General features: G+C 40.2%; 2 long non-coding RNA genes across 2 annotated transcripts in view; one reads left to right on the top strand and one right to left on the bottom strand.

Moving 5' to 3' along the window:
- LOC311011714 overlaps positions 1 to 15,296 on the bottom strand; it is a 249,912-nt gene that overhangs the window by 31,963 nt on the left and 202,653 nt on the right. The gene's annotated exons all lie outside the window — the stretch shown is intronic.
- On the top strand, positions 8,110 to 8,964 carry LOC311012119. Its single transcript, XR_014596987.1, has 3 exons — positions 8,110 to 8,206; positions 8,311 to 8,426; positions 8,772 to 8,964. It is a non-coding gene; the product is annotated as an uncharacterized lncRNA (long non-coding RNA).

Below are 15,296 nucleotides of genomic sequence, written 5' to 3'. Positions count from 1 at the left end.
GTTCTAAAATTTGCAGTTCATCAACAAATGGCTTCACAAATGTTAAGATGTTTGGCTTCTTCTCACCAAACCAGAGACAAGGAAGACAGATATTTGCCTTGCATTCTTTAGGTCCGAGTTCTATAACCTGGCACTGAATGGGCCAGATTTGATACTTTGAACTCCTGAAAACTGGAATTCCATCACAGTTCCAAATTAAAGTTATGTCATCCTCACCTAATTCACCTGATTCTTTGAGTTTCTGGTACTCTTCTCCACACTGTATATCTGAAATGACATCTGCACATTGCCAGTCTTTTTTTAAACTTTGGTTTCGTTCAAGCAATGTTTTGATTTGTGAAGCCAAACTAAGCACTAGAAAGAAACACCCACTTTTGAGACAGCTCTCTGAATCAGTTACTGCATTACAAGCACCACACTGTAGTTCACTGGTATTATTTACCCCTAAGTAGTTTTCACATGCTGGACAGTAAAAATGGGGGACATAATTTCCATATTGTCCATAAGCTTTGTGAAAAAGGTATGTGGTTACTGGTACCATTCCAGGGAAATGTTCATTGACAATCTTCAGTAGATGTTCCAGTGCCACACCTGTCACATTGTGCCTTAGTACATAAGACATCAGTAAGATTAAACTTTGTCCCTTTGTCAGTGGAGCTCCAGGATACGCTGGATCATCTCCATCCAACAAAAATGTCTCTGCCTGTGAAGACATAAAAAAAGACAAGATAGAAAACTGTTACATTCATCTGCATTAAAAGAGATTGCTTACAGATTTACAGAGAAAACATACTGTACAATAATACATGTTAATAACCTGTTGGTTTGGTGTCTCTTGCTGATCAGGTGGAGTAGCAGGCACATTGCATCCTGGTTGCTTCTCTAACATGTCCTGGCAAAATATAAATGGAAGCATAAATATTTTCATTTTCATTTCTTTTATAGTTTTGACATATAAAACAATACTAGTGCTCCAAAAGATAAGTGGTAACTACTACAAGTCATCTGGTAGTTTTTACATTTAGAGAATTTACCATGTTGCCTTCTGGGGTTGTTAGCAGAGAGTTATGCAAATGGAATACACACTAGCTTCATATAAAACTGATGTGATTTCAGGGGAAAGGATGAATGTAGTGCCTATATTTAGTAAATATACAAAATGTGTAACCCCTTGCCCAAACCTAGAAAACAAATTAACTCTATTAACAAATCAGAAACAAGAATACTGAAAAGCACTAATCCTTGGGTGGATGCAAGACAGGGCATCTGTTTCTATCAAGACAGTGAGTTCAAACATTAAGCCAAAACTGCATAATAATGCTTAATAAAAAACCAAATTGTTGTATTGGCGGAATAAAACATCAGATTTAAGTCACATTAAGCAGGTTAAGCCACATATGCATTATATGTGCAGTGAAGATCGAACAGATGGATAATATCCAGGAAAATGGTGACTACAGCTACAAAGCTACAGCTTCACATACTGAAGAACTGTATTAATTAAGGGAAGGTATATGTCACAGCCATCAAGTGCCAATGTAGGCTATAAGTCAGCCACTTGTTAGAAACTTTGTTAGCCTCATGTGGAACTACTAATTTGCTTGAATTACAATGTAAATTAAACATGAATGAATAATGCAATCATACTTTGAAATAGTTATATGTAGTTATAATTCTGTGACCAAATGAGACCTTGCTGGTGTTCACTTTCAATACATGTTTATTATCGGTAGCCTATATTATTATTTTAAGACGTCGGTTTAAAAAAATAAAAACTACTGTATTCACATTTTCTGTATCGATTAAAGGGGTTGTTTTTAGCATAAAAATTAAACTAGTAACTTGTAACTATAGTACCTGTGCTTCTGGTCCGATTTGCATATCTTGTTGATCCCCACAAAATTGAAAAGTGCAGTGTGAGTAGGTGGAGGGTGGCAATTCTAGCACTGGGTGGGTCTTTCTGGAGACTCCCTCTCCGGCAGGCTGCATATAATGAAGATATAATACATGGAAATTCTCAAGTGAAGTATTAATGACAATAATACATGTTTGTGTCTCATTTTAAGGAAATACACTGTAGGGGCTAGGACAATCATTATTTTCATCACGTTTAATTTAATTGAAATGACAATTATACAGAAACTATACATATAGTATAACACAGCAATTAATATCAACAATTTCAATTGCTGGTATTTTAATACCTCTGATGAATCTCTGTTTGGTCTGTCCTGAAGCAGGTGCTCTCTTATTGGACTGACAAGATGCTTTCCTCTCAAACATTCTAAAGATGACTGACCGCTTGGTCCTTCTGCAACAAGGCCCTCATCGGGAACATTCTGATCATGAGACAGCACATAGATTTATTTAACTATCATACTGTAAACATTTAGGGTATGATAAACATTACAAATAAAATTATGGACGAATAAAAGCTTTAGAGGAAAGTAATATGTATTTTGTGAACCCCTTAATTTTATTTCAGAATGGAAGCATAAAACATAGTAATGATCACTGTTTTTACCTGTTTGTTAGTTGTGGGATTGTCTCCTGGATATTCCTCCAGAGAATATGTTCGTTCACCGTTATTTGAAAGTGGAATGGGGAGTGCAGTTGCAATGTCAACTTGCATGTAACACTATCTGCAATTCATATTGTTGCGAACGAAAAAAATGGTCTACCTCTTTCAAGACCTCTCTATTGTTAGTTGTACAGGATGCACTGAGGTATTTCTTGTAATTTCCTCTGCAGTTTAAAGTATTCTGCAATGAACAAGACAGTCCTTGCGTTTAAAATTAAGAATTATTAATCTTATTCTATAATCACTGCTGTTGTTGATAATAAAATAAATGTGAAAGCTCAAATACCTCTTTCTCATTTGCTAGCCGTCTGTATTTGGTTGCCTTTGAAGGTTGGCTCGACTCATTCAGCAGATATTCTTTGTAATGTCTTTTGGGTGCCATGTCTGCGGGCGGTTTTACAGTTTTTCTCTAAGCCCGGTAAAATACATCCACGGGTAAAGTAAAGTGCAGAGGGCACGCGCAGTGTCCTGGATAAAATGTCATCGTAAACTGATCGTAACATTACTGATAAGTGCGCATGCGTGCATGGACATTACTACGGTGGCCGAGAGGGACCGTACATTACGGTGTACACCGTTAATATAATACATCCATGGTGTACACAGACTTTTTAAAAATGTAATTACTCTTTTTTTTTTTTTGCAAGAACGTAGAGTCTGCGTCTGACAGACAATTTTCAATGTCAAAATTGAAAATTTACATGTGGTGGACATTTTTCAAATTGACCCTGAAGTACTCGTGGCGCTGTGCTGCCGCTGATTGGTTACCCCCGAATGCAACCTGCTTTAATGTAGATGCTGAGGGAAGCGTTGTTGCAGTTAAGTTACAAAGGCGCAGTTCAAAGTTCGGGATGTTTTATTTTAGGGACAACACAATTCACATCGAAAGTACTGACATTGTGACACCTCAGTACAGACAGCAGCTCGTTCAGGTATTAAAACGGCCGGACCTCTCCAGTGAAGACTGATGGATACAAGTGTGCTGGGGCACCAGGAAAGCACCTAAAAACAAGGTGGCCGCAAAACTGCTCTTACTCGGAGGTTTGTATTGCTTGTGCATGCTGTGAAATATCTTTTGAATAAATATTCTTTCTACTAATGACTAAGTTAAACAAGATAATAGGCAAACTTATCATTCACAAGCTGCATTAGCTAATAACTAGCTAGCTAGCTGTTAGCGGCAGATGGCAGCTAATGTTAGCGTAAATGGTGCTAACTTAGTGCAACTTCAGATGAGATTTTGTGTGAACATTTGTGAGCGTGCTGTGTGGAGAATGTTTAGCAAAAATTGCCCACTGTAAAGAAAATAACAAGAAAAAAATTGTTTGTACAAATTTGTTATGCTAGCACTTGCCGCCAGCCACTACTGTTAGTGATGATTGATAAAGAATTTGCCAGTGGCTCATGCTAATGATTGTTAATGTTAACCTTGTATGTAATTTAATTTTTATGTAACTATGTTTATAAAAAGACTTAAAGTGACTTGTTGTGTATAATATTAGATTTACTGTGGTGCATTTCACGAGACATACAAAATATCTAAAATATTGAGCAAAAGAGGGAAAAAACATGGTTTTGACAGTTTGTCTGATGTATGGTTGTGGTTACAGACAACTACAAGGAGTTGATGGGAAAAAAAGAAGCCTTCCTCAAGGATGAGGACATCTGGCACATGGCAGTTGCAAGGAGAAGGACCACACCTTGTACTACAATACATGATGGAAGCAAACCAAAGGTTATTTTTGTTGCTTGTGTTTCTTTTCTTTAGAAAACACACTTTAATTAATAGTTATATTGTGTTGCAACTAGGGATGCCACAATACCACTAATTTTATAGATAGTTCTGACAGCATTCAAATTTGTCTATAACAAAGTCGATAACAGTGTTGCCAACTATTTTCAGTGGGAAGTAGCTACAGCCTGCAGGAAAAGTCCTGGATGTCGCTAGATAACGTCACATGCTAATTTGCATATATATGATGGCATGACTTTATTACATATATACAAAATAAAAAAAATATTTAAAAAATAAAGATAAACTAAAGTGACTGACCAGCGTTTATTTCAAGAGGCTCCTCAATGTGCATCAAAATCTACCTCTAAAACTGTTTAAACAGGCTGTTGCATCGACTGTGACTGAAGTATCATGAACAGAGAGATGATCATGCACTGGAATAAATTCACTATTGTTAACTCTGTCTATTTTGACAAAACAAAATCAAACTCAAATAGTAAAGTTAAATAATTTAGAATAAAAACGATGGGGATCAGTGATTGGTCTTTAGGCATGCACATTCACAGTTCATCCACGTCTGTGTGGCTGCTGATTGGTCCACTGAACGTGTTGCTGCTGCTCTGTCCCACCCACTGAACAGTCCACCCAGAGAGCTACATTAACACTCATTCACTGAGAAATACTGGCGACTCCCTTCAAGAAAAGTAGTTAAGATCTGTCCAAAAAGTCGCTAGATATGACACGAGTCGCTTAAAAAAAAAAATCGCTAAAGGGTTCTGAAAAGTAGCTAAATCTAGCGTCACCAGTTGGCAACACTGGTCGATACTACTGCAAAAACATCCTCATCATCCTGATAACATGAAAATAGAATATATCAATTATTTAGTAAAAGTCACAATATGTTGCTAACACACACGTGCACATATATTTTGATATACTGAGCAGTAATGAAGCTAACTGCTGTGTTTACATTTACACAGCAGTGGTTGCAGTGACAAGACAGTTTGCAGCTTCATCACACATGTTTATTAATGACCTGTTGCTGCACTAGCACTATGGTATAGTTCATACACTCAACAAAAATATAAACGCAACACTTTTGTTTTTGCTCCCATTTTTCATGAGATGGACTTAAAGATCTAAAATTCATTCCAGATACACAATATTACCATTTCTCTCAAACATTGTTCACAAATCAGTCTAAATGTGTGATAGTGAGCACTTCTGCTTTGCTGAGATAATCCATCCCACCTCACAGGTGTGCCACATCAAGATGCTGATCTGACATCATGATTACATTTCTTTTGACAATAGTACATTTCTTTTGACAAATGTACTTATTGTAAGTCGCTTTGGACAAAAGCGTCTGCTAAATGACCTAAATGTAAATGTAAATGTAAATGTAAATGATTAGTGCACAGGTGTGCCTTAGACTGTCCACAATAAAAGGCCACCCTGAAATGTGCATTTTTTTGCTTTATTGGGGGTCTGGGGACTCAGAACCAGTCAGTATCTGGTGTGACCACCATTTGCCTCATGCAGTGCAACACATCTTCTTCGCATAGAGTTTATCAGATTGTCAATTGTGGCCTGTGGAATGTTGGTCCACTCCTCTTCAATGGCTGTGCGAAGTTGCTGGATATTAGTGGGAACTGGTACACGCTGTCGTATACGCCGGTCAAGCACATCCCAAACATGCTCAATGGGTGACATGTCCGGTGAGTATGCTGGCCATGCAAGAACTGGGACATTTTCAGCTTCCAAGAATTGTGTACAGATCCTTGCAACATGGGGCCGTGCATTATCTTGCTGAAACATGAGGTGATGTTCATGGATGTATGGCACAACAATGGGCCTCAGGATCTCATCACGGTATCTCTGTGCATTCAAAATGCCATCAATAAAATGCACCTGTGTTCTTCGTCCATAACAGATGCCTGCCCATACCATAACCCCACCACCACCATGGGCCACTCGATCCACAACATTGACATCAGCAAAGCGCTCATCCACACGACGCCACAGACGCTGTCTGCCATCTGCCCTGAACAATGTAAACCGAGATTCATCCGTGAAGAGAACACCTCTCCAACGTGCCAGACGCCATCGAATGTGAGCATTTGCCCACTCAAGTCTGTTACGGCAACGAGCTGGAGTCAGGTCAAGACCCCGATGAGGACGACGAGCATGCAGTTGAGCTTCCCTGAGACGGTTTCTGACAGTTTGTGCAGAAATTGTTTGGTTATGCAAACCAATTGCTTCAGCAGCTGTCTGAGTGGCTGGTCTCAGACGATCTTGGAGGTGAACCTGCTGGATGTGGAGGTCCTGGAATGGTGTGGTTACACGTGGTCTGCGGTTGTGAGGCCGGTTGGATGTACTGCCATATTCTCTGAAACGCCTTTGGAGACGGCTTATGGTGGAGAAATGAATATTCAATGCACGAGCAACAGATCTGGTTGACATTCCTGCTGTCAGCATGCCAATTGCACGCTCCCTCAATGCTTGTGGCATCTGTGGCATTTTGCTGTGAGACAAAACTGCACATTTCAGAGTGGCCTTTTATTGTGGGCAGTATAAGGTACACCTGTGCACTAATCATGATGTCAGATCAGCATCTTGATGTGGCACACCTGTGAGGTGGGATGGATTATCTCAGCAAAGCAGAAGTGCTCACTACCACACATTTAGACAGATTTGTGAACAATGTTTGAGAGAAATGGTAATATTGTGTATCTGGAATGAATTTTAGATCTTTAAGTCCATCTCATGAAAAATGGGAGCAAAAACAAAAGTGTTGCGTTTATATTTTTGTTGAGTGTATGTTGTTGTCATGTAATACATTATTTCTCTTCGGTACAGAAAAAAAGAATTACTGCAACTTCCAGTCTCACTTCAAATGAAGATGAAACACAGATTGACCCATCACAAGTTCTTCAAACAAATGTAAGTATTTACGGGAATAAGGGAATATTGTGGGACGATAAGACATATTTTTCATTATAAGTGGCTTTAGGTTTGACAGCAGTGCAGTTGCAGAAGTGGATGGTGGCACTCCAGCTGTGTTTTGAAATACTGACTGTTTAGTAAGTACAAAAACTACTACAACACATGACAAATTGTATGATATGAAAAGATAAAATTGTGAGTAGTGAGTACTGTTCCTCTGGTGAAATATGGTCTGACAATACCTTAATAAGCTGTACAGTAGGTGATAGATTCTACAAACATCTACAAAGATGGATATTTACCCCTCTCTTGCCTTTGCAGTTTAACATTTTACTTTTTCTGCCCTTTGTTTAAGAAGCCGAAGATGACAAAGGCTGCAAGAGACAGAGCCCTTTCCCAACTGAAATCCTCGCTGCTGAGAAGAAATCCAACAACCTCCACCCCCTTGACAAGTGAAGACGATACAGACATAGACACCAATGCATTGTTTCCACAATCACAGAATCGCGGACGGAATCGCGGAATTGAGCAATAAAAACGGAATCTACTTTTTAACACGGAATATCACGGAAAATGACATAATTTGACTGAAATGCTGTTATCGTGAGGAAGAGGAATGTAAACCCAGGGGGAATTTCACCAGAGGGACGCTAATCTGCGTGACATAGCCCTGAAATTCACCTGCGCCCCCTCCCGCTTTAAAACAATCTATGTTTCAAAACATGCGAACATGGCGAAGCGGCTTCACAATAATCCGCCTTCGCTGGCAAGAAAATTTAAGAAACACGACGCTACACTCCAGGTGAGTCATACTAACATAGCATTGTTGACATTTTCATTCATGCAGGACCTCCGCCAAGGGGAAAGTGAAGAGGAGAGTGTCCTGATGGATCAGTCCAGATCCAGTGTTGACATGCAACAGGAAGTGATGGATGCTCTGAAAGGTATTCATACAAAGAAGAATTGCTTATGTTTATGTCAGTAATTGTATCGATAGGAGCCTTATCTCTCATATATCTGTGACTTGTGTTTTTTTTCCTTAATGCAGAAATACCAGCCTTAGTCAAGTGTGTCAGAGATCTTATTACAACCATGAAGAGAATGCCACCTGTCATGGACACTGACAGTACAAGTTCTGGTTCTTCCAGTCCAGCTCCAGAAATGGTATGTTTTGCATTTATACACATTTTGTTAATACTGCCTTTTTATTACAGGAAACATTTCATTCAAAATTGTTGTAAACTACTTGACTGTTTACTCGGCAGTTTTGTCTCTGTACTCGCGACACACATTTTGCACGTACTGTATTTGATAGAAACTGTTTTTTCCATTTCAGCATGCAGTTGTTCAGAAATTATACTTTAATTCATTGAAGACCATTTGCAGAAATTACAACTTAACTAATATTTGGCATTCAATAGTTCGGCTTTGTCTTTTAAGAAATGCATTCCAGCAACGTATTCCTAATACCATTTCTAATAATTGACTAACTCTATTTCCTGGACACAGATTTCCCTGGGCAACACGGGGGTGCAGGTCAGCAAAATCTGTTTCCGAAGACTAAACCAAACAAGAATGTCCCTGTTCACACAGGACTTAGCTGTGCTCATCTTTGGGCGGGATGTTTTGGCATCCTCGACTCTCACAGGAAAACCAGGGCCTACTGGAACAGCGAAAGAGCAGCTAAATCCGGAAAAGCTGAGTGCCCTTCTTGGTAAGTATTGGTTAAGTCTATTTTTCCTTATTATCATTTTGTTTTTATGCCTCTACCCTTGTCTTGGCCATAGCCAGAAGCAACATGTTTCAGATTGTCCTCATGTATGTATGCCCCCTTCTGCTAATGTGATAACTCTGGAAAAGCATGATTTGTAACACCATTTTATTTGTCCTGTATCTATTTTACAGATACACTTATTGCTGAATTTCCAGGAACAAATGTGAATGTCAGATGTGAGGGCAGTGATTCGGAGAAAATGTAACAATGAGAATTTTGTGAGCAAAAAGAAACAGTAAGCAGTAACATCAGTAACTGTTTGTAATCGTTTTTGTTTGTTTGTTTTTTGGTGGACATACATTTTGAGTTTAAACAAACTGTGTCAATGTTTCACATGTAAAAGTTTCAAAAGTCAGTTTAATGTTCATCCCTGTCATTATTAGCTTCTCTGCGGTGCACAGCTAGTAGGGTAGTGCTAGCACAGCTATTGTTTCTTTTTATTTTTTCCTTTTATTATTGTTTTTTAGTTAACTTGTTAAAGAGTATGACTAAAAAGAATTATCTGGGGTCAGATGATCCAAATTTGAATAAAAATGTTACGATGAAGAGAAACTGTTTGAAAATGTTGTTTAAGATGTTGTTAAAGATGTACTTTAATGTACTTTATTATGCACATTTTCCCTGTAATGCTGTGCGTGTTAAAAATAAACTTTTTTTCTACCTCAAGTATGTTCTAATTATTTTTTATGTTTACTTAAAAGTAATTTGAAATTCAAATTAATTATAAAAAAAATACACTTTCTGTGTACCGTTGAAGTGTACTTTAATGAAATACATCTAGTATACTTTCTGCACACATAATTAGTGTACTCACAGTATATTATTTTCGATGTGCTAACAGTGTACTTAGTATACTAATGATATATCATGAGTGCTACTTTAGACATACTAAAGTACAACTTAGTGTACTTATCTGTACTATTTTGAGACACCATTAAGATGAACTATAATATACTTAAGTACAACTTTTTAATTTTTATTTAATTTTTGTAAATATATTTAAAATGCAATGGCAACACATTATGATTAAATTAGAAATACATTTCCAGTATATTCTAAATGTATTAATAGTAATCTGAAAAGTGGATTAAAGTATACTTTAAATCGAACTAAAGAACATTATAAATAAGTACAGTATTAGTAGAGAAAAGTGTACTTAAGTATATTTAAGTTGATCTTAATGGTGTCTCAAAATAGTACAGTCAAGTACACTAAGTTGTATTTTAGTATATCTTAAGTAGCAATAATGAAATATCATTAGTATACTAAGTACGTTTTTAGTACTCGAAAATAACACACTTTGAGTACAATAGTTTTGTGCTTATGAAGTACACTAAGTGTGCTTAAATTTAGTATGTTAAAGTATACTTTTTTTTCGCCTGGGATGTTGAAAGTGAGGACTGACTCAATGAGTGACCAGTACACTACTGTTAAAATGTCCTGTTTTACATTAAAACCTTTCAGCCTCCTCAAAAGAAACATGCGCTGCTGGGCCTTTTTGTAAACTCCATCTGCATGTTGGAGAAAGGACAGGTGGTGATCGATGTCAGTGCCCAAGTACCTAAAAACATTGACCTGCTCCACTGTCTGCCCCTCTAGCATGAGAGGCTAAAAGAGGGGGTGGGGGTTATCACGTGTCTGGCGGCCCCCACAACACAGCTCCTTGGTCTTTGAGATGTTTAGGACCATGGAGCTGTCCCGGTGCCAGGTGGTCATGAAGTCCACATACTGCCTGTATAAGAACAGGGAATGGTCATCTGTCAGACAGGCCACCAGGGCCATGTCGTCAGCGTACTTCAGAAGCGTCAGATTTTTGGCGTTGCAGGTGAGTTCGTTGGTGTAGATGGAAAAGAGGATAGGCGAGAGTACACAACCTTGTGGAACCCCAGTATTTAGAGTTATGTTGGTTGATTTGACACCATTGACTTTAACGTGCTGGGGTCTGTCTGTTAAAAAGTTCTTAATCCATAAAACCAATTTTCTGTCAACCTGCAGTGACTGAAGGCGGTGCAGAAGAGTGTTTATGTTTACTGTGTTAAAAGCTGATGATAAATCCATGAATAAAATCCTTACAAATGTATTTATAGAGTCCAGATGCCTTGTCACGGTGTCCAGGAGGGTTAGGCTGGTGTCCACAACTCCCAGTTTTGACTTGAAAACTGCAACGGGTCCAGGTTCTCACCCACCATGGTTCTGAGCTCTTCAACCAGCACTCGTTCCATGCATTTACAAAGAATGGAAGTGAGTGCTACAGGCCTGAAGTCACACATGTCTTTTGCATTGGGCTTTTTGGGAACAGGAATGATGGTTGTTTCCTTCCATGCCCTTGGGACAAAGCTGGATGCCAGGAACAGCTGGAACAGTAGTACCACAACGTGGCCCAGCTGGGCTGAACATTCTTTTAGCACCCGTCCTTTAAGCCCATCCGGTCCTGGGGCTTTCTTTGGATTAAGTTTAGACAGGATTGAACTGACCCTCCTCTCCTCTATCCTGATTTGGATAGGGGAGTGGCTGGTGTTGGTCGGGGTCCAGTCCTCCCTGGCTGCTGAGCTGTAGAACCTGGCATAATGGGTGTTAAGTTTTTCTGCAAAGGAGGCAGGGTCTGGGCACTGTAATTCAGCAGGACTCTGAGCTCTTCCTATCATGTTGTTTAGGCTCTGCCATGCCATCCTTGCATCTCCCCTGGAGAACTTCTCTTCCATTCTGTCCTTATAGCGGAGCTTAGCCAGCCTGGTCTTATTTTTTAGCTCCCTTCTCAGCTCTTTAACTCTTTCTTTGTCTCCCTGCATGAATGCCAACTTTTTGAGATTTAAACAGTGTTTCAGCTCCTTGGTTACCCATGGTTTATTGTTGGGGTATATTCTGATTTGCTTCGTGGGTATGACACTGTCAGCGCAGAAAGACATATATGAACAGATGGAGTCATTGAGCATATCCAGATCCATAGGCGTAATTTATGGGGGGGATGGGTCGGTTGCAACCCACCCAATAATCCAAACCAGCCAACACAACCCACCCAATTTGATATCATAATTATTGATATTGAATGTTAAGCATTATAATCACAACAGTGTGGTAGATTTTCTCAATTTACCAGTAAAAAATAGTGACGTTTGTCTGTGCCCCCTCCCGCTCTGAGATTTGGTTTCGCCCACCTTGCCGCACCTGCGCTTCTCTACTGTCTCTCCGGTCTCTCCCCGCATCAGCCGTGGTATGAAGAAAGCACGCGAAAAAAAGCAAAAGAATAAAAGTATCTTCCCAACAGGAGGTAGCTACTGCTAGGGCTCCAGTGCCACCACTCACGAGTCAAATCATGTTACTGAACAAAAGTAATAATAATAATAATAATAATAATAATAATAATAATAATAATAATAATAATAATAAACAAATTGTGTTTTAGTCATTTTTGTTTTCATCTTTTCTTGAATGCTTAAACTCATCAACCCCATTTAGTATGTCAACATTTGTATCAGTACCAGCAGTTTGTAAGAAATTGGTCAGTAATTGATATGTCATATTTTGTTTCTCAGAATTCACCAAATTGATGCATTAAAATGAAATTATTTAAAATTTTCTCCCGGGGGGGCATGCCCCCGGACCCCCCTACAGGATCGCAATCCTCCCACCATAGTCTCCATAGTCTCCAAAGATATATATATATATATATACACCTGCTTCACAGGCGGAAATCTCAACCCCCCCAATGTTCAACTCAAAGTTACGCCCTTGTCCAGATCACCTTCGCTGCTCTGGAAGAACATCCCCCAGTCAGTAAGTTCATAGCACCCTCTCAGCATTTCAACAGTGTCATTGTTCCAGACCTGGATGGTTTTTGTCTCCACCTTGTTTACCTTCAGTTTTTGTCTGTATTTTGGCAGCAGTAATACAACATTGTGGTCTGAGAGACCAATAGGAGGGCGGGATTTGGAGACATATGCACCAGGTATATTCCCAAAACACAGATCCAATGTTCTGTTCATGCGCGTTGGAGTTGTGACGTACTGTTCCAGCTGTGGGAGCAGCGTGGTGACGTCACAGTTGTTAAAGTCTCCAAGCAGGAAGACAGGCTGATCAGCTGCTCTGGAAACAGCGTTGTTGTAACTCTCAGCGATACGTTCCGCTGCCAGCGCATTGTCAGGGCCAGGTACATAAGCAAGGATCACAGTCAGTTGTGAGAACTCCCATGGCAGATAGTGGGGACGGAACGACACAGTCAGGATTTCATAGTGCCGTGAGCAGGCAGTCTCACGTACTGTGTAGTTCGTTGCCCATCTGTCATTCACAACCATGCAGACCCCGCCCCCTATTGATTTCCTTGTTGTCACCGTGTCTCTGTCAAAGCGTATGAATGAGAAACCAGATAGGCTCACTGTAATGTCTTCTGACAGCCACGTTTCTGTGAAGCAAAACATGCTTGTGCTACGGTAGTCCAAGTCAAATCTGACCATTGCAGAGAGTTCATCTATTTTGTTCCGGAGGGAACGCACGTTTGGCAGGATCAAAGCCGGTAGTGGGAGCTTGCTTCCTTGTCCTCGAATCTGTTCCGTATTCCCCCTCTTGATCCCCTTTTCCTTCGAGTGCGTTTCCTTAGCAAACACCCGGGGATGAGATCCAATAGCGGTGATGCTGGCGTCCTCCGAGAGGCTGGTCGTAGCTCCTTAAAGTCAGCCCGAGTATACAGGAACGTCCCCAGCCTGATGGACTGATCAGCTGTTGAGCTCCCTCCCGCCGGGATCGGTTCACTGCATGAAAAGTGGGATTTTCGTCAGTTAGCGTCCCTGGAAATTGCCGTGGAAGTTCAGGTTTACGACTGCGCACAGCAATTTGCAGGAAACACCGAAAACTGACGTGAATTGCCGGGAATTGACGTGGGCCTCGCTTGGCAGTTGTCCCCCCATGACCCCCCTCCCCGTAATCCTAGGGGAGGCTTTAACATGCTGTGAGCTATACAAATGCAAATCAGGGTAGCAGGGGGAGTTTTACCCCAGGTGACATTTTTCTGAAAGGTGTTAACTTCATTTCATCTTCATTCAAAGATATAACTTCATTTTATCTTCATTCAAAGATACACAAAACAATTTGCTTCAACAATTACTTTTAATCAGGCTTTGCCACAAAGGTAAAGGGTCAAGGATGGGTTCATAGATCATAGATCTCGGCTGTGTTCGAAATGCCATACTAACGTCCTACTCGTACTTAATTGTGACGTAAATTTGAGTACGTAGTGCGTTCACATACAATAGTATGTGAATTTGTGTACGCGAGAAATGCCCGGATGTATACTGCATTGGCAAGAATTTCTGAGTATACAGCGGACTTTGCTAAATCTACTCAACTTCCCCAAAATGCATTGCGGCTCGTCTGACTTCTGAAAAGTTTTGGATAATGGCGGACGACTGCGGTGATTCTGGCGACAGCCCGACACAAACCGCGTACACATGTAAGTAAACTGTAACATGACTTTTAAGTTTCCAGCTGACTTTTAAATCGTATTGATAATGAACGTTACTTTATTGTTGTTGGCATTGTACGTTAACGTTACGAATCGAAGGTCCTGCCAGCCGGCTAGCCTACTGACGGTAATTTACCATTTAGGGGTTAGCGAGCGCAAGCGATGCGGAAAATGTGCCGTTTTTACCGACGTTAACTAATAATATAGTGCTTATGTTAAACCGTGGTTATATATTTACTAACGGTGATTAATAACGCCGTGCACCGTTGTCCGTTAAAGGGACACCGGGCGCCTCATTCAGTGGAGGGAGCGATGAGGAGAAGTTCACCGGCAGGAGGAATGCTGCTCTGAGAGGCTTCACTTAAGAAAATGTGGTTTAAATGTTATAATTCTTATATCCAGGACTGCTGGAGACTCTGAGGATGTCCCAGGACTGCTGGAGTGGCTGGGCTTCGTCGCTGTCACCCCCATCACCACCGTGGAACTATGGACATGGAACCCATCTGTTCTGTTAGTAAGCAGTGGACGAGGTTCTCCGTGGAACGCCTTGAAAGACAGAAGTCCTTCCTTAAAGAGACTAACGTTAACTCGAAGAAGAGAAGACGGGTGAACAATCCCAAGATTGCGGTAAGAATATGTTCGGTGACTGCTAGCTAAGCTAAAATTAGCAAAGCAAGCCCAAGCTAAAAGTAGCTTAAAAGCTAATAGTCCAAGCTAAAAGTAGCATAGTAGCCTTGTAAAAGAACAAGAGAGAGGAACCAGTGTAACGTTAAGTTGCTTTGTTAAGTGTATGTTGTTGGTCTTT

Source organism: Eutrigla gurnardus (assembly GCF_963514095.1).
Source record: "Eutrigla gurnardus genome assembly, chromosome: 4".
NCBI lineage: Eukaryota > Metazoa > Chordata > Actinopteri > Perciformes > Triglidae > Eutrigla > Eutrigla gurnardus.
This window is presented reverse-complemented; position numbering and strand designations above follow the sequence as displayed.